Genomic DNA, 27,008 nt, shown 5'->3' with positions numbered 1-27,008 from the left:
AAGGGTAGAAGCAGGGAGGCTGGTTAAGAAGAGATTGCAGCAATCCAAGAGAGAGGTGACAGTGGCTCAGACCAGGGAAGTAGCAGTAGAGGTGGTGAAAAGTGGTTGGATTCCAGATATATTGAAGTAGGAACCAACAAGATTTGGATGTGAGGAAAGAAAGAGAGTAGATGTTAGTTGAATTAATCATTGTTGGATCAGTCAAGGATGACTCTCAAGTGTTTGGTCTGAACTATTAGGGATAGAGTCGCCACCATCGGAGGGGGTGGAGCAGGCTTTAAAAGAAGAATGAAAGTTCAAGTTTGGACTTGTTAAGTTTCATACATCGAGTAGGCAATTGGATAAAGGTCTGGAGTTTAGGAGAGAAGTCTGAGCTGGAGATACACATTTGGCAGCTTATAGATAATATTTAAGGCCATGAAATGGGGTAAGATCACCAAGGGAGTGAGCAAGGAAGAGAAGAGGCCCAAGGAGAAAGCCCAGGGGCCCTCCAAGATTACTTAGTCAGAGAGAGGAAGAGGGACCAGCGAGGAGACTGAAAAGGAATGCCCAGTGAGGAGGAGGAAAACCAAGAAAGGGTGTGTCCTGGAAGCCAAGTGAAGACACTGTTTCAAAGAAGAGGGAGTAGTCAGCTCTGTCAAATGCTCCTGACACACATCTAAGTTGTGGACTGAGAACTGACCTATGGGAAGCATAGGTTACTGGTATCTTTGGAGAGAGCAGTTTCAATGGAGTGTTCATGGGAGAAACACCTGTTTAGAGCGAGTTCAAGAGGTGAGAAGAAGAGAGAAATTAGAGGCAGCAAATATAAATAACCCTTTAGAAAAATTTTGCTTAGAAGAGAACAAAGAAATGGGGCTATAGCCCCATTTTTCTTAAATGTTTTCTTCTTGTGTTAATATAAAAAACTACACAAGAAACAACACGTGTTGGCGAAGATGTGGAACCAAAGAAACCCTTGTGTACTATTGGTGGGAATGCAAACTTGTGTGGCCACCGTGGAAAACAATATGGAGGTTCCTCAAAAAATTAAAAATAGAACTACCATATGATCCAGTAATTCCACTGCTGAGTATTTACCCAAAGAATATGAAAACACTAATTTGAAATATGCACCCCTATGTTTATTACAGCATTATTTACAATGCCAAATTATGGAAGCAGCCCAAGTATCTATTGACAGATGAATGGATAAAGATGTGGCATAAATGTATATATATATGTATGGAATGTAATGGAATATTACTCAGCCATAAAAAAAGAATGAAATCTTGCCATTTGCAACAACATGGATGGATCTAGAGAGTATAATCCTGAGTGAAATAAGCCAGTCAGAGAAAGACAAAAACCATGTAATTTCACTTATATGTGGAATTTAAGAAACAAAAAAAAACCTGAACAAAATAAAAAAGAGACAAACCAAAAAAAAAACACCAGACTCTTAACTATAGAGAACAAACTGATGGTTACCAGAAGGGTTGTGGGGGGGGGATGGGTGAAATAGGTGTTGGGGATTAAGAGTACATTTATCGTGATGAGCACTGAGTAATGCATCGAATTGTTGAATCATTACACTGTACACCTGAAACTAATATAACACCATATGTTAACTATACTGGAATTAAAATTTTTTAAATAAATAAAAACAGCATGAAAAATTAATAATTACCAAATGAATGCCCTGTTGTTGTTGTTGTTTTTTAAGCACAAATGTGTCCTAAACACGGTTATTTACTATGGAGTTATTTAACAAACTGTTAGTACTGTGTTCTGTACAAGATCATTTCAGAGATTACAAAATCACCTCCACTATGAAAGATTCTTTATGAGAAGAGATCTTCTCCAACTGATATATGTTTTGGTGTTTCTTACTCCCATCCCTTCTCAAAATGCTACCATTCATCTGAGATGGAGTACTGCAGTGAAGCAGGAGAAAAGCTCTCTTTGTTACCATACCTAAGACCTTGGTAAAGTCTCCTTGCATCCAATGCCTTACTTCTAATTGTACAAGCGAAAAGGGAGTGAGTTGGTGTGCGGGCACTGTGGGTGTTGCAAAGATGGGGGAGGGGAGAAATAGTATCTTCGATGTCAGATCTTACTCTGGTAACCAATTTTGCCTGCAATATTGATGTTTTGTTTTAATAACTAAGACTAATTTCAAACCCAAAGGGCTCTGTCTGCACACACATATGCATGCGTGCGTGCGTGCGTGCGTGTGTATTTTAAATGTTTCCTTTCTTTTGGAGGGATAAGAACAGCAGGAATTCTTTGCTGTTCTGCTCTTTACCACATTCAAACTATTGTCACTGTCTAAGCCATATATTATGATACCTAAGTCACAGCCAATATTCTGAGACTCATTTTTAAAAACCTGATTTAATTAGGGAGCTTTGAAAGCATCCTCAAAAAGAGAAGATAATATGAATATTGCATCCACGATCATAGGTAAAGATCATCTCTAAGTAAAAGGAATATTTTTATCTTATATCTTTTCACTAAAGTGAATCATTCAACTCACCTTGCTAGGTAAGCAGTTTCATTTTATAAGAATAAATGTTGAAATAATATTTACTATCTTAAGAGAAGAATTTATAGCAAATGGCAATTTTTAAAACTACTGCTAACTACTAAAGTTTCAGAATTGCAGGTGTCCTAAAATACTATGAGGTTAATATTGCCATCATTCCTATGCCAGAAACTTTCCCACAGGGTGACGGAAAGCACTAGCACTGGGGACCCCAATGACTTTGATGACCTGCGCAGGCGCAATGAAGGAGTGGGTTCCCCCTCCTGAGTCCACCTGGGCACTGTGGAGGCCGGCAAAGTGCAGGGTTTTTATCTAGGAGGAAGTGACTCCCATGGTGGAGGGTCTGGCAAGACAGAACATCAGGAGGATGCAGGGCCTTGTACTCCCATGCAGTGCAAATGCTATGGGGCAACTAGGACTCCATGCAGTAGAAGCTCCAGTTCATGGAGTGCTACATGCTCAGGTCATGGTGACCTGCAAAGGTGGAGAAGTTCCGGGACCAGCCAGCCTGGTGCTGCTGCATTACAACAACAAAACCAACGACTTGATGGATGTCAGGAGCAAGTATGAGGATGAGCACATAAACCACATTACTTCCATGATCAAAAATATAAAGGGGTTCCTCTCTCTCATTCATTGGGGAATGAGAAATTTTGCCTACAGGGCCACCAGGTACGGGAGAAGGAATCTCTTGAAAAGAATGGAATGTCTTATCTTTTAAGCAAAACTAAGAAAAGACGAAATCGAGAACTGCAGTAAGTTTAAATAATACGTTGGTTGCTACTGGATGCTTGGCTCCGTTATGCATTTTAATCCCTAGAAATGGAAACAGAAGAAAGTGGCACTAAATCTGAGGTGAGGGCTAACACAAGATTTGTCTAGAGCCCAAATTTCATGTAATGAGAGCTTGTTTTGACTCTATGGATCTCCCTCGTCTCCCTAAGCCAGAGCCCTCTGAGCTACCAGATTGCTGGTGGTTAGACGGATAGCAATGGCTGGCAGCTTCCCTTAACGTGCCACTGGTCTGGTGCAGTTTGAGGAGGGGTAACTGTGTTTGTTGCCAACCTCCCGTATCCTAGCAGTACCACCACACCATTTTCCGTTGGCCAGGAAGCAAGAGCCATGAGGTTATATCTAGTGTGAAGAGAAAGAATATTTGGGTGGTATTTTTGTTTTGCTTGGTTTGATACTAATACTCAAGGGCCTGAAATTGATTAAGATGTGGAGCTAAGGGAGGAGTGGTCAAGATTAGAGCTTTGAGAGACGCCTGCTCGATGTGCCTTTCTCGCCACTAAGGCACGGCTATGCTTTTTTTGAGGTTCCTGCTCCTCACATCTTTTAGCCTGGCCCCCACATGATACATGAAGAGCACAAGTCACATGGGTTTGGGAAGTGGAGCTTCTCTCTCGCCCACTGCCATGAGGGCCTCTGAGCCTGTCTTCCTCTGCTATTCTGCAGGAGAGTGGTGGGAAGGGCAGTGACACTTTGCCCTTGAAAAGAAAGGGGATTTGAATTCTAATACGTATCAGTGTCTGGGAAGGCACAGTATAAGTTGGATTCTTGGCTGCTTAATTAGGAGGAGTTGTAAAGTACTGAATTTGGCAAGACCTGTGTTTTTTGTTTTTTGTTTTTTCCCAAGCAAATGGAATGAGAATCTAAACGGGGCAAGCATTGCTTACTTAGCCCCCTGAAATCGCAGAGCCCCTGTGAAGATGCCCTGGTAACAATGACCATAAGGAAGCTATGGATCCCTCAGCCCAAAGGAGGGGCAGCATTCCCTTTACCAAATACCACTTCCTGTCAGCCCAGAGGCCTCTGGGCCATGCCATTATCCTTCCTCAGCACTGGCATCATGCTGATTAGGATCTTGTTCCCTTTCTACTACCTATTACTTACAATAATAACATAGCCTGTATGTTTGATGTTTCAAGCCTATGCTATATTTTCCTAGTGATTAAAAAATAAATAAGGTTTACTACCTCCTCCCCCAATAAAGCCCCAACTAGGAATCAGTCCAGTATTTGAATCCCAGCCCCTCCGTTTACTAGCTAGGTAGCTTTGGGCCAATTATTAACCAGCCAGGTCATGGTTTCCTCGCTGGTAAAGTAAATAGGAATCATTTTGCCTAACTTCATAGGTAAGGAGCAAGTCATTTAATGCAGGTAAATCACTTGGTAACCAGTAAGCTTTCAACCGTTGGTGGCTATCAGAGTTCACTATTTGGATGAAGAGGATATGGTTAGGAGCCCTCCTAGATAGATCTAGCACAGGAGGATCTGCAGCAAAGTGTGCAGTGGGTAAGGAGAGTCGATGCAGCAGGTGCATCTCCTGTTCCTTGGGAACTCCCAGGAACTGCCACATCAGTCCCAGTGCTGCCCCCAACACGCTCACCTGTGCTAATAACTTTTCTGGTGGAACTGAAAATACATGGAGAACTTTGCGAGAAAGTCAACTGTGGCTAACTGTAACTAATTATCTATTCCCCTGAGAACCCCATACTACAAGAACACACAGACACCGATCTGGCTTCAGAGCAATCAAGAGTCAAAAGGTAGGGCAACCCTAGAACACTATTTTCCCTGGGCTAGAGCAGAGTCAGAGATATTTTGGGACCTATCTTCATGGTAATTATTTCTAAGAACCTTGATAAAATGTACAAAGCTAGATTAGGAAGTAGCAACATGAAAGCGGTGGTTGGAGAGAAGGGTTCTCTAAGAGAAAGAACTAATTAATTGGTTTGACTGGAGCTTCTTTTATATATTGATTCCTACTACTCCTTGGTCAGCACCTCCTTTCAGGTGATGAGAAAATGGTGAACATAGAGCAAAAGGACCTGGCAGGTGCACAGAGCTAAGCTAACAAACATCCTTACTGTCCCCAAAAATATTTTCACCCCTTGTTTCTTGGGGACTGCTTCTTCTCGGGGTCCTTCCCACTACTTTCCTGGTAATAGCACCTAAGAGGCTATGAAACAAATCCCAAATCTGGGTGAAATTTATAGCTGAAAGAATATAGTCATAGGCTTTGGGGTGACACAGAATTGGGCCTCTCCTAATACCAGCCCAGAAAATTGGCTAAGTTGCCTAACCTCTCAGAGCCTTGGTTTGCTCATCTGTTAAATGAGTCTTAATAAGGTCTGCTTCTCTGGGTTGTTGGCAGAATCAAATGAGAAATGTATACAAAGCCCCCAATACTGTGCATGATACACAGAAAGCACTCAGGAAGTGGTAGGGCATTATCATTAAGTAAAAAGAGTAATGATTCTTTAATGGCTTTTTTTAACATGGGAGTTTCTGTCCATCTCAAATACAGGATGATAAACCAATCATTAATAGAGTTTGTGATTATGCTGCCCAACCCCAGTTCCTGTGGAATGCTGAGTGTAATCAGCCTGAAGCCCTCAGCCAGGTCCCTGGGCCTGATCTTTAAATCCAGCATCACTATGGCAAAGAACTGGAGGAGGGGAGAACAGCACCACTGTATCAGATATGCCCTCCTTCCCTTTTTTCCTAAAGCCTGTTTGCTCCCTTCTCTTGATAACTCTTCAGTTCCCAGGGAGCAAAGACTCTTGGGAAACAGGAAGTAGCAAAAAGCCTGTGAGAAAATCCCCAGATGAAGATCAGCAATAATCTCTCCAGACAACAGTTTGGTCAGAGGAGGGAAATTCCCCACCAGCCCTCAAAAACAGTCCCTCAAGAAAGCTTAGGGAAGGTTAATTTGGGAAATCCCCTCAGAGGCAACAGAACAGAAACGGAAATGTGCTTCTTGAGAGAAATCTAAACAGAGTAAGACAATCAGTGGCTGCCTGGGGAGCGCTCTGTGTAAAGCCACACTGCTGCTCCTGCCCACCTTCCTCCTTTTCATCCTGATCCTGAGGGTAACTCCGAAGGTTCCCAGTTGCCACAGTCACTTGATACCCACTCTCCTCCAGGCTCCCAACGCAGGGGAATTAATGGCACAATTCTTAGCCTCTTGGCATGGGCTGCTGCTAAGCCAGATTCACTTCCAGTTAGGACCTTCTGTAAGCCCTCCCTCCCTTTCTTCTCCCCTCCCCGCCCCCCCATGGTAGACTATCAAGCCACAGTTGTCATACTGCGAGTTTCCCATCAGGTTTTACTGAGTTCTAATCTGATTGTGACCTTGGGGTCACATTTCTGAGCTGCTGCTAAGCTCCAGGAGGCAGGGAGAAATCCTTCCCACAGGAAAGGGAAAAAAAAATCACATAAACCTCGTTCTATGAAGGGCAGAGAATGGAATATCCACTGCTGCGCCGTAGCAGAGAAAGTATATAAACACTGTAAGAAGGGGATCTGGGGAGGGGGCTGGGGAACTGTTGGCTCCATGACTCCCCCATCTCTACATGCAGCTGAGGCCCAGGTCAACCAGCTCTCCACAAATCATTCCCTTCCCATAGGACTTCTATATGGTGTGTTTTTTGTTTGTTTGATCTGTGACTTAAAATGACCACTTTAGGAAGATGACAAAAATGAGATTTTAGTAAAAGAGAGAGGAAAGTAGTCTCCTTCGTGACAGCTGAAATTTCCTTTACTGAATACTTACCCAAAATAGGTATCAAATTTTGGTAAAAAGGAGTTTTTAAAGGAGAAAGTACCCTGGGTTTCAAGTCCTATAAAATATTGCGTTCTATTAGACTGTGTGCCCTTTTCCATAGTCAGAACCAATCACTGTGTGATTCACAATTACAGATTGTACTTTCAAATATTTTTTGACTCCTAGAGAACAATCCTGCCAGAAATCATTTTCCTGGTATCTTCAAACAAACATGGTTCTTACTCACTTCAATTCATGTGGCTTTGTTAAGATTCTCTTTCCAAAAGTTGTAAACATTCTCAGCCACCTACTTTTCCCCATGCTTGGAGTGAGCCAGAAAACTCCAGACTCGGGTTTGCGTGTTTCTAAGCAATTAGAATAGTCTTTAAATTCATTCGATAGGGGCGCCTGGGTGGCTCAGTCTTTAAGCATCTGCCTTTGACTCAGGTCATGATCCCAGGGTCCTGGGATCGAACCCCACATCGAGCCCCACATCGGGCTCCTGGCTCAGCGGGAAGCCTGCTTCTCCCTCTCCGGCTCCCCCTGCTTGTGTTCCCTCTCTTGCTGTGTCTCTCTCTGTCAAATAAATAAATAAAATCTTTAAAAATATAAATTCATTCTATATACACAAATAATAATTATAATAGTTACATTCAAATGACTATCAAAGTCTCCTGTGCTTGCAAATTCTAGATAGATCATCAACATGCCCTCAATAGGTATTATTCCATTTTTCATTTGAGAGCCTAGGAGGTATTCAATTCACAGTTCTAACAAGACCAGGGAATATTTCCTGATTTCAGGGGGAAATTTTCATGTGCTCTCAGCTCTACTGTAGTTATGAATGTGAAATCAATTAAATGATGATGCACATCAGCAAAAAAAAAGAAAAGAAAAAAGAAAAACAGCCCTTTAGTGCAGGCACAAATGAAACAGATTCCAACATGGGTCTGAGAGTAATAAATAAACTAATAAAAAAGGAAAGCATGGAGCAACTTTGTTGGAAGTAAGCTGTTTGCCTTTGCCCTGGAAAGTTTATAGTGTTTTAAACAATTGTAAACATGTCAGTATACATGGATACTGTCTCCATAGCAGCATAGCAACAGTTAAGAGTTTCTCCAAACATACCCAAAAGGAAACTAAAAATAGCTTGTCTTCAATATCAAAATACATACATATACATATTCAGACAACAGTACACAGAATGACGTGTAATTAGAAGTTCTGCAGACACCAACCTTTCACAAAAGCACATTGCAGGTAGTTTTAAGAAACAATGAGTTCGGTACCTTTAGAAATGGGGTGGAGACCAAAGAGTCCAAAGGAGGGAAAGGCAGATGCCAACTTGAATTCTAAGATCAGAGGCTCTTGACCCTAAATGCCTCCAACCATTGCTTTGCCAGCTTCACCTGACATATCCCTTGCTGCCAAGGGCCCTCGCATCCTGTTCACCTCAGGCTCCTACCATTATTAGAGTTGAGGGTATGATACATGGTCTTAGCTCCATGTATCGCAGTGTTCTCTCATCTTCTTAAGTGTTCTAGCCAATGTTCTCCATCCTCCTGATGGGAGGGTGAACAGTATTTGCATTTTTAAAAATAACGGAAACCCAAATGCCACACTTTTCCAATGAACTTACCTCACCTGACAAACAGTGACAGAAATAGTGATTCTGAGATGAAGACAGCATGTCAGTACATTTTTGGGGCCTTCACCGTCTGTGCTTTTTATTTATAGCCAAGTATTACAAGTAATTCAAAAACATCATCTAGCGGCGGGGCACCTGGGTGGCTCTGTCAGTTAAGCGTCTGCCTTCGGCTCAGGTCATGATCCCAGGGTCCTGGGATCGAGCCCCGCATCGGGCTCCCTGCTCAGTGGGGAGCCTTCTTTTCCCTCTTCCCCTGCTCGTGCTCTCTCTCTTTCAAATAAATAAATAAAATCTTAAAAAAAAAAAAAAGCATCATCTAGTGGGAAATATTATTGTAGGGTATATATAACTTATCACACAAACTTGGACACTTTTTAGAGTGGGGGGGGGCTATTTATAATTACACTGGGGAAACAGATGTAAACCAAGACAGACCAGGCAGGTCCAGATGAACAGTGGGTCCTACAATGTCACATACAAGTATAAGTGTCTTGAGGGCAGGGATGATGTTTTAGTTACTTTTGTATCTTCAGCAGCAACTGTCGTGCTTTACACTTAGAAAGAATGCAATAAATGATTGTTAGATTAAGAAATTCTATAATTAGGTTATGTTTTTGTAAAACTTTTAGAAGTACTTACATGTAATACTACAGTAAAACATGAACGTATTTCTTTTTTTCAGTCCACAGACCATGTGTTGAGGTTAAATAAAATCCCACGGAGCACTACAGGGTGACTCTTACTTCATCATCTAATCTTCTCCTTAAAAGTAAAGAGGATAAAAATGGGGAAGCAAAATATATCTCTGAGTCACAAAGAAAATAATTCTATCAGTCTGAGGTGGTGTATGAAAGCACCAGAAAAGGGTTGGAGTATGAATGCAGATAAGAAGCAATTTCATAATTTCTACAATGGTTATTATCCTGGTTTCATTTTCTCTGCCAGGAATGTTGATCCCTGGGGAGAAATGGAGATCAAGTATTGGATGAGTACACTCCAGCTGGGAAGAATGCTATTTGTCTTTCATGATGAGGAGTTGAGAAGAGTACTAGCCATTGGTGAACTCCCAGGAGCGAAGGTCAGAGCCTCTTTACTTTGTGCCCAGATCTCCCAGCAGCACAGGGAATGTCTTACGCAAGTCCCTTTCCCATCTGATGGACTGCCAGTTCTTGGTTTATAAGCTGCATCAAAGGATTGCCATGGGAAGTAATCATTACATTCAAGAGAAGCACTTAGCAGCCCTCCTATGAGAAGCACTATAAATCTCCCTACCCCTCCGTGGAGAGGCAGCAGAGCTTGGCAGGTGGTGTGGTCTGTCAGGATCTGACTCTGCAGCTCTGGTGTTTGTTTGGGTTTGCAAGACAGATCACCCTACAAGGTGTTGCGTCAACTTTCTGGGCCCCGATTTCATCTTTTAAAGAAGGAAAATAATAATTGTACCTGCGTAAAGGGTTGTTTGTGAGGATTAAATGATATGCATGTGAAACACCTAGAACGTGAATGTGAGCTATTATTCTTTGTTAGGCAAGGGAACTATTGGAGACAAATTTTTAATTAAAGGCAAAAATTATGCTTTTATGTTTCCAACCCCAAATCAACCCAAATGGGTATACCTAATGCCAGAAGGAAGCTGCCTGGCCAAGGTATCTCTCATCCCCCTCCCCAGAATTTAATTGCTTATCACTCTAACATCAAGGGGGCTTTGCATTTATTATTATTATTATTCATTAAATTTCATTAGATCCAAGCTAGTTTATGGGCTGGGCTGTAGCTAGCCACTCCATTTCAGGGAAAGCTGAAAACCTGCACTAAAGGAATAATATCTCTATTGAAATATCTAACTTAGAGGTTAGGAAAGCTCCAGAGAAGTGAGGAGTTTTTTTCACAGAATTATGTAAGGCTTTATATTTAATGCATTTCTGGTGTCTGAGCGGGGGGAGGGGGTGGGAAATAGGCCCTTTATAAATATCAAATCATGTTGTTGTCTATGAAGAGTGTGCCAGTTGGTTACATAGAGCCAAATTCTGTTCAGTTTGATAATTACTGAATATGACATTCATAGAGGTTCTTTTTTAATTCTGGGAATAAGAAATCCAAAAACTCATTAAATTATGAAATGTTTCAACCCTATTATCCTAATATAATCACCCCATGGGCTACACTGCCACAGGAAGTCTTTGGGACAGCTCCTGGTGTTTAGAAAGTCTCAACAACAGGGATTCAATTCATTTAAAAGCCACCACAGTGTGGTTTTAAAAAGGAAACACCTGATTTAGGGTTATAGTTAATGATTCTAAGGAAAGATACAGTTACTCACACCCAACACAGAGTCTTCTGTCCAACAAATCCACACTGGTGTTCAAAGAGAAGGACCCCCAAAAAATCTGTTTAAGAATATTTGGGGGCAGGAGAATTGGCCACAACATCTGTCTGTTCCTTTTGAGTAGTAATAGTAATAGTAATAATTCATTTACCTAGTTATATTGCCATTTCTTCCTTAGCCACGTTCAGGGAAATCTAATTATTTCTCACAAAATAGGAGTTTCTAATGAAACTGTTATTATTCAACACATTTAATAAACAATAAAGGTCTACATAGTACCTAGATTTTGTCTTTAGGAGCCCTGTCTTCATGTCCTGCTTGAAATGTCCTTGCACTAATGAATGGAACTAGCATGGTAGAGAGAAAGTACTTGGGACAGGGAGTCAGAATTCTGTGACTTATAGCTACATACTTGAGCAAGTTATTCTGGCAGTGAAATGTTGGACATTCACATGGTCTCAAAAAATCACCCCATAAAGTACTTCTTTATTACAAAGGGGAAAGATACCTGCATAATGGACACCATCTTAGCCCAATGATCAAACGCCATGGTCAGTAATGGGCAAACTGACATTATGTGACCTCATCCCATGCCCATGGCAGATGGTTCTCAGCACGGTTTCCCAGGAAGTCAGGGCACAGCCTCACAATCTTTCTCAAGACTGATGGCATCCTCCTAGAGAAGAAGTTCGAGAACCTAACATGGTGCCAATGTCATCCCACTTCGGCCTGCAGATAATAAACACAGCATAAAGTAGTACCACTTCTAACAGTCACGAGGGCCTCCAGGACATCTCCCAGTTGGCTCTGTAGAGGTAGAAGTCCTCGGTAGAGGAAGCATTGTAGATCCCAGGGCCTTACGGATAATATAGTCAAGATGGCTTTACTGACTGAAGAGAAAAGAAACTGTGTGTGTGTTTGTTTTTAAGCCAAAAGCAAAACCAAACCAAAACAAACAAACAAAAACAAAAGCAAAAAAATGAGCTGCCAAGTGAGACACAATCTATTCAATATCACAGATTCTTTGTGATAACTGTTCTCATTTTTGAGGCCACTTTGCTGACAAGGATCATGTTCCCATATCCTACAGAAAGAAAATTTGCTGTGGGAAAAGTGGGTTCTGCTCAGTCCATTAAGGTTTCAAAATTGTCCTCCAAAATTAAAGCTTAAAACGTACTCATTTGAATACTCCCAATGGTGGCAAGTGGACACCCTTTAATGCTGAATTTGTGCTTAGGTGTCGCTTTTCCCATCTAACAAACTGGTTTCTTCTTGTTACTTCTCAGCTCAGCTCCTTATCTGTTTCCGTTTTACCACTTATCCCAACTGGCAAGTGTTTTTTAAATTTGTTTGTCAGCATGTTGTTATGGGGGTGGTTTTGGTCTGTCTTTCCAATTACATCAACTCCAACAGAGCAGGGACTGTTTCTGTCTTGTGCATCACTGAATCCTCAATTTCTAACACACAGCCTGGCACACGGGGCAGTCAGTGGATATTTATTGAATAAATGAATCAATAGATGAATGAATAACTGAGCAGAGCTGATTTTTTTTTAATATCTCAAGTTATTTGGCATTAAGTCTATGGAGGAGAAAAAGAAGTAATCAACTTTCTGTGAAATGGCTAAAAATTGAGGTGAAACACTAGTTTTACGTGATTCCCAAACCCTACCCCTGCTTCTAAAGGCAACTCTAAAATAAAAAGTTCCAAAATGCTTTGAGCAATAGTGTCGTTGCTAGAATAAGTATATGTCTCCCAGTGTGACTCCTTGAAGGATAATACTAATTTGAATGTATAAATTGTGTCATTTTTTTTTTAGTTGTGTCTGTTTTTAAAGCAAGTTTTATTCATTGCCTCAGAGTCCTGCATGCCCCAAATATCTTACATAACACATGGAGAGGAATGTTCTCACTATAACCCTTACTTTAGAAAACTCTCTGGTTGTCAGCTGAAGCCCATGAACAAAGTGTTCTTTCAGTGCCGAGCAGGACCACAGCTGAATAGCAGATCAGATTAACCAATGCCACCATAGATGTAATGACATCCTTAGAAACCCGAGAGTCCTCACTGAAAGAACAAAGATCAATATTTCGTTTCTTATATTCCTTCTGGGCATTCCATCACATTTATGGCCTCCTGTTCTGCCACTTCCCTCACTTCTAGCTCCATATTGCTCTTCTGGGAAAATGAAAAGGTCAGACTAGAAATAATAGTCATACAAATATAAAAGCACTTTCAACAAAACGTAAAGTTAGATCACACAATATTTGTGCTTTGTTAACACCAAGGTTTGCCTTTTTTTTCCTAAATACATTTTTTGCTGATATATTTTCAAACCTTTCAATGTACTTTCAGTACAAGCCAGGTGGACTTTACTCTTGATTAACTCTCAGGTGAAAGGAAGAAGCAAAAGTTATACCTAATTATTTTATATCCATTTTATTCACGGAACCCCGCAATCCTAAGCATTGCAATTAAACTCCTGGCCTCAACCATTCCCAGATATAGACTTTATACACTGCTGCCAAAGTTCCAACTCACGCAATACACCAACCTCCTAACTTTCACACGTTTAATTTAATTTTTTACATGGGCTGAAAACATTCTTTTATTGAAAAACTATATCCAGACATATAAAAACTGTGTATTTATTATTAACACCTTTCATTTATGTGACTTTAAACACCTTTCATTTATGTGACTTTACATAGTGTCATCTATGAACGGTGCTGCAAACACATCTTTAAAAGAAATAACACTGCACTTATTCATATCCAGTACTACCATCCTTATAAACATCTGGCATGAATGTTTAGATAGTGTTAATTTAATTTTTCAATAGAACAAAAAACTAAGACTAGTTTTGGAATAATAGACTTAAACCATCCACCAAAACATTTGAGTTTGGAACTGATGGTGCTGATGGCCCAGGTGGTCAGAGGGGACTGAAAGCTTTAACTCTCTAATCACGTGGTAGCCTCCACTGGCAGCCAGCCTCCATCTTTAGGTAGGATCCAGAAGGCACATCATTAACATAACACAAGACACCTTTGTTGTTCTCATCACTTAGGAAATTCTAGGGGTTTTAGGAACTGTGAGCTAGAACCATGGGCAAAGACCAAATATATGTGACAAATATATTTTGGTCATCCAAATGACCAAATATATATTTCTTATAAATCACAATGTTATACAACCTTTCCATTAATATCACCAAGAGGCTGCCAGGGTAAAAATGGAAGTTATCTGCCAAACAGAATATATTTAATGAATGACCCATATCACCTGAGCAAGTCCACAACCAGAGGATGATGAGACAGGGCCAACCAGATTTTCAAAAGACCTGAGTAGCACATAGCACTGAGTGTGACAAGACTTCCCATCCCACATTCCTGTGGCCAATGCGGTGGAGAGCACGGAGAATGGAAGAGCTAATGGTTGCAACCTACTGCCTTCTACAACTCAGCCAGACATCACCGTGGGCCTTCTTGTTCTCTGGATTGTGAATAATCATTTTTATGCCTTCATTATTTTCCACAAATTTATCATTTGTGAAAATAAATTCCCTGGTCATGATAATGAGATAAACAAAAATGACGGACTTTTTTTCAACCTACTGGAGCATATTTCATTTTTTTTTCTTATGACACAATCCATTTTTATGTTTTTAAATTACTCACTTCTCAGGAGCCTAACCATCCTGTTGAGCAAGAGAGAGAGAGGGTACCTTGCCTGAGGTGCCCAGGCATTAGCTGATTAGGCCTCTGGGCAATGGTACCACCACCGTAGCTCTGTCGCAAGGTTTCCTTTCCATCTCTTCCCACAATGCCCTGTCCCCACACACCAGCCCAGCACGCCTGTCTCTGAGGGCCTTGGGTCTCCAAAATGATCCCTTTTTTTTTTTTTAAGCCTCATACAAAGAGGCCAGCCATGTGAAGGGTCCAGCCTCATGCAAAAATGAGAAGCTGAAATGTTCCTTTGTTTCTATGCCATCTGCCCCCTCTCACATCCCTCTCCTCTGACGTTCCAACAAGGAGGAGGAACAGGCAGAGGGAGATGGTCCTGGGTTTGCAGGAACATAGGAATCTTTATGGGATCATCTCTTTCTTTGGGCCTCAACCTACCTCTTCAGAGTCTGCCAAAATTTTCAATTGGCAGGAGGAGTCAGATAGCTCAGTGGAGCCAGAAGGTGATCCCACTGGCTTAATGATTTGTTATCCAATTTGTGTTTGGAAATTAATTTATTGGTTTGCAATTTCACCTGATTGTGAATTGTCAATTAATATTTAATAAGACTTTTAATTCCATTAGAGTATTTCATGTTTAACCATACTTTAAAAGAATGTTTTATACCTTGTTCAGTGTTCCCCACTCTCCAGTTTTCCACACACTCAGCTCTTTCAATTTCAGAGTATATTAATCAGGGTAACACTAATGCCATGCTAGATAACTATCAAAACGTCAGTGGGTTAGTACAATATACTGGGCAGCCTTTGCTAGGGTCTTCTTCCGTGACAAACAATCCCCAAATCAACAGCAAAGGCTTATTTTTTGCTCATGGTGTATGTTGACTATGTGTTAGTTGCAGCCCTGCCCCCATATGTCTTCTTCATCTGGAACCCAGACTGAAAGCCTGTAGCCTGAAGGAGCAGCTTCTACGTGAAGCTTGCTGTTCTCAGGGCAGGACAAAGAATAATAGTGGAGTCATGCCACCGCTCTTGACGCTTCTGCTCACGTGTGGTCTATATCAATTCTGCTGACATTTCACTAGCCAAAACAAGTCATATGGCCAAGTCCAATATCAATGAACAGGAAGTACAACCTTTCTCCCGGGAAACTCGCCACCATAGACCCCTGCTGTACAGCAGCAGATAGTTGGGAACAGTAGTACAATCTATCAAACAGTAGAATTTTGTTTCTCACTCACATGACAGTTCAGTACAAGTGTTCCTGGTTTGTAGGCAGCTTTCCTCCTTGTGATCATTCAGACTCAGACTATTTCCATCACGTGGTTCCACCATGTGTATCCAGCCAGCAGATGGGGAAGAAAGAATGGGAAGAAGCTCGACACACTTTTTAAAAGCCTGGGCCTAGAAGAGACACATATCCCTTCTGTCACATTTATTGGTGACCACCTGGATGCAAGGAGTCAGAAAGATGGTGCACACTGAAAAATGTAGCCTCTGCCTGAACAGCCACCTCCCACAATAACTCCACTAGGGAAGGAAGAGGATGAATTTTTGGTGATCTCTTCACCATTCTTGCCACACAAAATTTCAAGCTCCCTATCCTGGACATGCTTAGGCTTTATTTCTAGACCCACTTATGCTGAAATTGGAATGGCCAAAAAATATTCAGGATCTCATGGTTTGGTTTTATTTTTGTTGTTGTTATTAATACAGATCTTACTCAAATAACAAAGCATCAGCTACTTAGAAAATTGCTGTGTTCCTTTTCTAAGATAGATGTTTATCCTATCTATCATGTTCCAAAGACCAGTATAGAATTTTATGTTTTGATAGTTCAGAAGGAAAATATTAGTAATGATTTTCACAGGTTGCCTGCTAATTTTCCATCATCACTTTGGGGTAACACAACCACTAACATAGTTGTGTTTGTCTCCAAACCCCTGAATTTGCACATGCAATCACTCAGTTGCTTACCTACCCAAGTGAAAAGAATACTGATTGGTTATTTACGAGACTGGTGAGTAGGAAGAGGGGCCTCACAAAATCGGGGATGCAAATATATAGACTAAATTGAAAATTGGCCTCAGTGACCACAAATACCTAGCTAAAGTAGTTGCTTTTGCAGTCAACCGATAACCTTTTTATCACTAAATCCCCCAACTAACTGCCACTCACTCTCTAATGAGCCCTCTACTTTGGCCTTCTCCAAACCTAATGGTAACCCAGATGCACAAGATATTGGCCCAGAGTTCTTTGCAGACATAGTCCAGGACTCCCAGAGAACTTTGTTTTTACCTCTTTAACAGCATAGTCACATTCTGTCTTGTACCTTAATGGTTTGTATACAACCCTTCCATCTTCTTCTAGATAACAAGCTCCTTGAAAACAGGATCCACACCATGTTTATCTTCCTGTTTCCCACAACACTTACATGGCACATAATCAATCCTTAATTCTTATTTGTTGATGTGAATTAGGTCAAGTTCCAGATTAATCCAGGCCCAAACCTGCAACTGAGACCACATTCAGATGGTGTTCCCACTAATTTGGCTGCTGGGCACCCACATTGCATTTGCTAGGTTGAGGGCCTTCAGGCTGCTCATACCCTCATACCCACTTCTGTCTTCCTTTTCTTTTTTTTTTTTTTAAGATTTTATTTATTTGACAGAGAGAGATACAGCGAGAGAGGGAACACAAGCAGGGGGAGTGGGAGAGGGAGAAGCAGGCTTCCCATGGAGCGGGGAGCCCGATGCGGGACTCGATCCCAGAACCCTGGGACCATGACCTGAGCCGAAGGCAGACGCTTAACGACTGAGCCACCCAGGTGCCCCCTGTCTTCCTTTTCAACAAAGGTGCTGATGTCACTGAATTTTGCCTCTACAGCTTCACGTGCTAAGAAGAACTTGAGAAGGAACGGGAAATCTCTGTCCAGACCTCACCCTTAGCTTCCTTTTTTCCTTTCTTGGTTTCCATTTTGGTCATGTGACAAACATAGGAAAATGTTTTGGAGTTCTCACTATAAGGCTTCTGAAAACGTAGAGAAGCCTCCTAAACCTCTGGGCCTCCTTTGTGGTCTCTCCTTACCCTTACATTCAGAAGCCAGAAAGGTCATCCTGTTTCCTTCAATTCTTTAGAAAATTGGAATTTAAACCCAAACAGACCTTTCCAACTTCTCTACTGTGAGACTTTACACATCTCACTAGTATCTGTGAAGAAACCAGAATCCAATGTTACAACAAAGGAAAGGGAAGGAACCATGGGAAGCAGCAATGACGTGATGGAAAGAACCATCTAGGCAGGAATGAAAGGACTTTGGGCTTGATCTCTGGCTCTTTTCTTTTTCATCTGGCTGACCCTGGACAAACCATATCACCCTTCTGGATCTCACGCCTCAGTATATAATGCGCAAGCTCATTAGGGTACCTCTACAGTCCTTTCTGGGCTAGGAAGTAGGAGACACTAACTAGGCAGGTGATGGCCATTATACTGGACCCACCATCTCCAGTCTACCAGAGGTGTGGTTTTCAATCCAAGCATCTGCCATCTGCCTTTTTGCATGTTGGCTGTCAACCCATCACCTGGGCTAGATGTAAAATCTTATCCAGTGAATTAAGTGACATTTCTCCCATTTTCCATTTAGAAGAAGCACAAAAATACACATCCCACCCCAATAAAACAGATTTTAATTTTTTAAAAAATGTGACTAGTGGAACAATACCTTCCCAGCACCACCACCTGATAATATCTCTCCAACTGTTTACTCCGGATGGAACAATAACAAGGCCTAAACTTCCTCTCTTCTGTATTGAGCTTAAAAGTAAATAATGGTCCCAAGTAAAGAAAAAGCTTTAATTTCTGAGCTCTAGTTGGAGCAGGGGGGTTCTGTTGTTTGGCAGGATGTTCTAGTGAGCTTCTCACGATAGGAGTTAGGGCATTATCTGGCAACAGGAGAAAGGAACTGAAAGTGTTCTGCATAGAAAATGTAAAATTCTATCTCCCTTGTGGGCACAGGGATTTGGGCATATATGTTGTATTTAGAAGGGAAACAGGGTTGGGGATGGTTCTTACTCTTAATTTGAATTTGGGCTACTCAGTCTCTGACAATTGCTGCGCCCGCACTTACGTATGTGTTTGTGGTGTGTGTGTGTGTTGTGGCGGGGGAGGGGTAGAAAGGAGATGCTCTCCTGTTCATACACCCAGAGCCTGCAGGCAGAATAGAAAACGTCCGTACATCCCAGCAGTGAAGAAACTGTGGAGAGAGCCTTTCCTGGAGGGCCAGGTCCTGCTATTGACCGTCCTACGGAAGTTTTTTTTTTTAAAGATTTTATTTATTTGACAGAGAGAGAGAGATATAGCGAGAGCAGGAACACAAGCAGGGGGAGTGGGAGAGGGAGAAGCAGGCTTCCCGCCGAGCAGGGAGCCCGATGCGGGGCTCGATCCCAGTATTCTGGGATCATGATCTGAGCTGAAGGCAGACACTTAATGACTGAGCCACCCAGGTGCTATTCTTAACTGAATAACTCACACCTTGGGAAATGCTGTTGTGGCATCATTAGACTACCTGGTCAGACAAAAGGAAGCATCTGATAGTGAGTTTAAATTGAATTTCCCCCTTTGGCAGAAAGTTTCACCCGAGGCCAGCTGGTAGAGAAACTAAGAAGGAGAACAGAGGATTATTGATTTCTTAGGTGGTGTTACTGTTTCTCTTTCCATCTCATACCTTTTAGACCTGAGGGGGAGAAATGGGAATGGGTTTTCCTAAAAAGAGGAGGGTCAGGGAAAAGCTGGACTAAGCACTGGCAAAACCGAAGAATGGGCCCCTCTCAGAGAAAGGAGACAAGAAGAGTCTTTGAAACGCTAGAGCAAGGTGAAGAACTAAAGTGTGCCTACAAAGAAAACTTATGGACAATTTAAATTGCTTCAGTGATTTTACCTTACTCTGCTAGAACATGCATTTTCAGCAGGGGTGGTATCACCCCAAGGGGGCAAAATTGGTCCTTGGTAGATATAAAATCTTGGTATAAAATCTTAGATATCACAGTGGTTTGTGGCCCTCTAAAAGGCTACAGTAAATAAACAGATATACAGTGTATTGTGGTGTTTAAATTTCATGGGCAGGGATGAGGGATGGGATGGGGTGTAAGTAAGAGGAAAAAAAAGGTCTAAAAAGTCTCCTTAGGGGGTGATAAAGCGCTAAGGAACGGAGTACTAGAACAATCATACTTACCTTCAGTTTCACATTATCCACTTCTGTTTGTAATTCCCTCTAGTCACTTCTATCCGTCCATTAAAAAACACACAAGTCTTGTATTAGAGGAGGTGTGGGGAAATAGGCCCCCTTCACGTGGGCTCCCAGTAGGGGCCACATAGAGGGAGCAGCAAGAGGCCAGGGATTCCACTGGGGACAGGCAGTGATAGAAGCAACGGCCCAAGGCAGAGAGAAACACTGGTGGGGAGGGCGGGGAGAATATCGTGGGACAATTCAGGAGCTGACAGGAGGCCAATCGCCTTTGTTGTTCTCAAAGTATGGTCCCAAGATGGGTAACGTCAGCAATCACCCGCAACTTGTTAGAAATGCAAATTCAAATTCTCAGTCCTGCTCTAGACCCGTGAAACAGAAACTCTGGAGGTGGGGCCCAGCCACCTGTTTTAACAAGTCCTCCAAGTGATCTATAGTGAGTCAAATTTGAGAGCCCCTGAGCTAGAGGCAGGTGACCCAAGAGAGTGGAGCCATCCTTTAGGTGATAGAAGTAAGTGCAAAGTGGGGCCTCAGTAAATGAAAATGTCCTACTCTCTAGTTTTTAGTCATCTTTTAAAATTTTCTTTCAGATCTGATTAATATAAACATTGCTCATTTTCATAGGCAAGGAAAACAACTCGACAGTCATATTTGCTGAGTACAAAATGGAGGGAAATCTACACGAAGCTGGCTAATTAAGGCCACGTAAGTAATCAAGGCAAGCAAGTCAGGGACAATAAATCTCAGACGTGGCTGGTTCTGCTATCTTCACTGATCACCCAAACTGAATGATCAGCAGTTGCTTCTTTATTTTTTGCTATGTGGACATTGACAAAATGTTCATAAAGTATTCCTAATTCATAGCAGAAAGATTAAGGTATTTGCTCAAATCTCTACGTTGGGAAACTAAGTTGCCTATTCAGGATCACACCATCATTGATGGGCAAGATCCAAGCTCCAAGATTCTGATTCTAAACTTGCGAAGTATCAAGTTCAATTTTTTCTTTCCCTTTTAATTCTTTCCTTCTTTATGAACTACAGCAATTTAATGTATAACTTTAATTTGCTCTATTTATGAAACATTCATAATATTTGTCCTGAAAAATATTGCCTTTTTAATAAGAGGTAAATTAAGGTTGAATGCAAACAATCTGGTAACAACAGACTTGAATTTGGCTCATTTTGCTCCTTAGGCCCCTGCATATTGTATGAGCTTGCAAAACCCTGTATTAAAACCCAGGTTCGTGATGATGCTTTTTCTCAGAGTTAACTTCCATCAGGGACCTACTAATCACAGAGTAATTATAGAAGAAACTCTAAAGAATAAGGACTTTCCACCAGCCACTCCAGTATTAGTCCCTCCCCCAGGTTACACTATGAAGGTAGACTCCAGTGAAAATACACCAAGGATTTTTTTTCTTTAAAAATTTGTTTGCTGTGATTAATGTTTAGGATATAAAAATTATGCCTCCACGTTATTCCTGGTTTACATCTAAAATGACCTTGTATCAAGTGTTTTGATTCCCATGATAAGGAGGTAGTGAGGATTAACCTAGAAGGTAATTGGCTTCCCCTGCACCCCAGGATTTAAATTTACATTTACACCCAGGATTTCTTTTTTATATTGTTATTCCCCTTTCTCCTACTGGGCCAGGTGACATATCACTTTTACAATAACTTCTCCCCTGTGTTTCTCAAAGGCTCATCCTGGCCTAGATCACACACTGAATTTCAGATCTGTGCAGTTATCTGAAAGCTCACAGCATCTTTCTTCTCGTGGGCTTTTAATCAGATACTGTTATACCTGGGTACAGAGGTCTGCCTCAAGCCAGCGCTCACTCCCAAGCCCCAGATGCAGACTGACCAACGACCTAATGAGAATGTATTCCTGCAGAAGAAAAGAACCCCTCTTGAGATGTGCACTCTTTTGTGAAGTTCTTTAATTGCCTTTTTTTTTGAACAAGTGAGACAGTGAGTCACTAAATGTTCTATTATCAAATGAGTACAGATGTAAGGAAAGCCTTTTTTTGCATTCTTTTTGTTATTTGTAACACTGAATTAGCCAGCTAATACACACTTAATAGCAGGTGTAATCCTCCTTAAGGACATTTCTTAAGGATCGCCAACCTCAAGGTGTACCTGATTTTATTCAAACTATGAAGTGATGATATCCAGTGGAACCTCTATGTTCCCAAATAGGTGCCTTGGTACAAACTGTAGATAAACAAGTCAAACCACATCATAAAAGTAAGTTTGAGCTACAGATAATAAGAGCTAACGTTTATTGACCTTTTTAGTTTTTGTTTTTTGTTTTTTTGGCCAAGGAACAGACCTATATGTTTTCCATGTATGAATTTGCACTTCTTAACATCCTGATGACAGGTGCTCTCATTATCCCCACTTTACAAATGAGGACAGTGAAGCCCAGAAAGGTTAACTTACACAAGGTCACACTGCTGGGGGGTGGCCAAGCCAACTCACAAGAGCTCTAATATGCCACTTGCAAAGATCTCCCCCACCCTCACTCTTCCTTCACTCCCTCCCACTAGTCCTCCTTCCCACCCCTACCCCATGCATTTTATACTGTGGGGTTAGCCTGGAGCCCCAGTTGCCTCCAAGCTCATTTGTCTCCCCAAATCCTACGTTCCTGGTTAGCCACATCCCTGCCCCTGGCTGGAGTCACGCAGAAAGTCTGAACATCTGACACACATTGGTCATGCCTCCTCCCTTTGGGGACTAATTTCACACTGTGCTTAGTGATGCATACAAGAGCATTATCTCCTGCTGCAAGCAGCAGTCCCTAGGGTATCGTGTACCCTGCCCAAGGCTAAAATTGGGGAAACTGAGGCACGCTAACAGTGCAGGAGCAACTTAATTCCTCAAATGCTTGGCAGATGAGGTAAAGATGAGATGGATATATTTGGACTCATGTTTCAATCTGGTGGCTCATCTACCACACTGCCCCTCCCCTCAAGCCTTTCTCCCCTGAGGACTTCTTGGTGGGGAGTTGCCCAGCCCACAGCCAAGCCAAAGCAGACTGGCAGAGCACTGCTAGGGCACCACACCATTTCTAATAAAGGCAAGTGACTACTGCTCCTTCCTCTCTCCCCTTATATGAGTGCCCAGTGGATACGGGGTATCTGACCTGTGTGTCCTACCTTAAGGACCCTGAAGTATTATTAATTATCGTTAGCTGACAAAGCCGACAGGATAAAAAAGAAAAGAGCCTGTCCATGAATAGTAAACATGTCGTCCTCCTCTGCACCCCACCCCACCAAATACTTGTGTCAAAAGCAGCTGGAGACCACAATTGTTCCATTCAACATTTGTCCACTTGAGACCATCTTGGGGTCTGCCTTATCTCTGCCAGCATCCGAACTCATGGGGAGTGTTAGGATGGGTCCATACTAGAATGGGTTTATCTTTGCCGCGTATGACTTGGACCATATTGAGGTTATCCTCCAAAACTTATTTGAGGAATGTGTACTCTAACATCCAGGAGTTTTAGAGCCTACTTGGGGAGAGCTTTAACAGTAGGATGAAGCACAAAGCCGGGCTCCTGGTAAGGCTGAACTGTGGCATGAATAGTTTCTCTTCATTCCACAGTCAACACAGATTTATGGCATCTGCCAGGTGCCAGGCCCTGGGCCTGCAGAGGTGAGCACTACAGACAACGTTTCCTGTCCTGATGAGACTTTACGATGGCTTGTTCTGGGAGGATTCTTGGACATCAACTATTTACTTTCAAAAGATTCAGTGGGAATTATTTTAATTTAAGAAATACTCATGACAGCTGGTTTGGGGGCAACTTTTCCAAACATGCTGTAACAAAATTGGCAATTTTAGCTAAATCACACCCTGTTCTTCAGACACTTGACTTGCATTTTTCTTTACTACAGTAAATTTGTGTTCGGAACGTGGAAACTTGTAGGGACCAGCCACTCCGGCTCAACCTTCAAGACAGCTTTTCAGGCTAGGCTTCATTTTCTAGAAGAACAAATCCTTGAACTATTTTCATTGAAAAAGGACAGTAACTGACAGGACTGACTGGACAGGTAGGCCATTAGTGACCACTGGTGAAATGAAAGGAAGTCTGCTCCCCTAATCGCCACTCTTCCCTGCCTCCCCCTCCACACACAGAAGCCTGTGCAACGGGAACTCCTTCATGTAAAAAAGGTAGGTCAGATAGAGTCAGTGTAGGGTAATAACAACCTGGGGACTCCCCTAGAACCAATGCCTACCTCTGGGGAGAGAATGAGCACATATCCTGATGAAAGCAGTCAGTGTGGGTTTTATAGCAAATTGAAAGCACAATCAATAAAGCTCAGGGGCTTCAGGGTATCTGCAGACTTGAATTTTGAGGCAGTATCTCATCCCTCTGGTCACTCATGAAGATCTTACATGTAGGCTCAGGAAGGGATATGTGTCAGTATTTGTAGATGAGATAAAAACACTCAATACTGCATGGACCCAAGAGTTCTCCATGGCTCCATATAACACACGTCCCCAGAATGCTCCATAGGTATGTTATGTAGTGATTTCTATTAATTAAATGTGTTATAATTTTGATGAAGCCCTGCCCCTAGCCTAATTCAGATGCTCTCAGGCACATTGGGTAAAGGGTGGGGGGAAGGATAGAGCTCAGCCATCTGGCAGCATTCCATAAAACTGGACAGATTTACCATAAAATATGGCACTGGGGCAAGTGGTAGATACAACTTTATACCCTTTTGAGGATGATAGAGTGTATTTCCCTTAGATTCTGCCTGGATATTTTGCCAGGATCAGGATGTTTTGGAGAGGCATTGCCACCCTGACTCCAAACCCCAAATTAAAATTACAGCAAGTAAAATTAGAGAGTGTCACGTGCTACTTTAATTCTGAGCTGCTGTTCTTTAGTGGCTCCTCATTTAAGAGTACATAATTATTTTCAAATTATCATTTATCCTTTCATGGTTAAATTAGATTATCAGCTAGAACTTTCAGGGAGATTGGAATTCTACATGCAAACTAGGTTCTTCTGATCACTATTTATGCTCCTTTTGCTTGGCTTTATTTCCTGAAACTTCAGATCATCTGTTTCACAGATAACCATCCTATGACACTGGGGAATATTCAAATGGAAACGATCGGCACTATTTCATATGGCATATATGTAAAAGACATAGTTTGTCTATAACAGAAACTTAGCATTCAGTAGCAGTATAGGCTTCCAAGAATATTAAAATATTTCTTTAAGGCAATGTAATTCACGTGACCTCTAACTTCTTAATTATACCCAGGTGTGTGCATGAGTTTTTGTGTGTGTTTTCTACACGTTATTTTAAAAAAAGAGAAAGAAGCCCTTCAGAGGGTCTCCGCCTTTATACATGGAGACAAAATGACTTAGAAACTCCCTGGATATCCTCTGATCAACTGTTCTCCTTGCAATTTTGACAGCTATAATGCTTCTTAAAACACCAGGCTCCTGATATTCTTCTTCTTTCTTTCTAAAGAGAAACTGTGACTTTATTTACATATACAGTCAGTATGATAATTTTCTAAATGTGTTTCTACCAACCCTGCTTGATCTCTGTAGTGTCAACTGACAAAATCTATCCCTTTCATAGGGCCAAACAGCTTTCAGATCCCAGGTCAGTGGTCACTTCTTTGGGGGAAATCAGAAGACTTTAAAGAAGTGGAAAAGCCTGGATTTCCTCACAGAAATTGGCCTCAAGGGACGATCTTACAACCTTCATGTTTTCCTAATTCCCACCAGCTCTGTGATCATTTGATTGGTGTTCATCTACTCCATGGGACGTTATAAACTCCATGAGGGTAGAGTCTGGGTTAGTTTTATGCACCATTATATTCCTAGTACCTGAAACAAAGAGCTCAAAAAATATTTGTAGAATTAATGAATGTAAAAATATATATATATGTGTGTGCATTGATAAATAAGTGAAGTAAAGAAATTGCTCAAAGAGGCTTTATCCGTAATACTTTATAACCTCACTCTCCATTCAGTAGCCACTAGCCACACGTGGCTATTTAAATTTAACCTTAAATTAATCAAAATTAATAAAACTAAAAATCCAGTTCCTCAGCCACATTTCCAACACTCAATAGTCACACACAACTAGTGGCTATTGGATAGCACAGATTATATTTGACAGCGCCGATTACAGAGCATTTCCATCATTGTACAAAGTTCTAATGGACAGCACAGCTCAAGGAAAGCTAAAATTCTAGTCCAAGAGGAGTATTATTCTTCCAGGCTCAATCAGCTCATTATTATTGCTGCTATCACTAATATTAACTGGGTGACTTAGACCCCTTTCCTATAAAACTGTTCTCCACTTGATGATTGAGCATAATCTTCACCTCTTTTTCTTCCGAATGATCGACAAACCATTTGGCTGCTTTGATTTGTAAGAGTCCAAGCACCTAGGTGGTTCTATATACTTTCCCAAGTACCCAAAAGAATCCTTGAAATTGAGAAAATCCACTGTTCTGAAAGTGCATTTATTATACAGGGCAGGTCTCTATGTGCTATACTGAGAATAAGAATGGGAAAGATCTAGTGTGCTCTAGAAGTCATCATTAGTCTACAAGGAATTTGGATTTGTATTAATTTACTTAATTATGTTAAGTGCATGATTGCACGCATTCTGAAATTGTAATTATGTGTTAAACTGGTATAGCCTTCCAAATGAATAATATTCAATATGTTTACCAAGATTTTTTTTTATTTCCACAATTAAGCATTTTTAAAAACGTAAGATTGTACTTACAGCCATCTTATCCCATACACTATAAGCAAATATTTTGTCTCTGAGACCAGAGACTAGAAAGTTGCCAGGGGGTAGGATAACAAAACTATAACATTTATAATTAATTAAAAGTAATAATTTGATTTAAGTACCCATACAAACAAAAGCATCTTTAGGGATGATACAAGTGCTAGAAAGAAGGTAAGAGACTGGTGAAGATGATATGATGTTCAGATTCAGGGACACAAACCAGGAAACCGAGCACACTGGGAGAAATAT

This window comes from Leptonychotes weddellii, chromosome 10, assembly GCF_054177405.1.
Source record: "Leptonychotes weddellii isolate Sample4059 chromosome 10, ASM5417740v2, whole genome shotgun sequence".
Taxonomy (NCBI): Eukaryota; Metazoa; Chordata; class Mammalia; order Carnivora; family Phocidae; genus Leptonychotes; species Leptonychotes weddellii.
Note: the sequence above shows the minus strand (reverse complement) of the source record.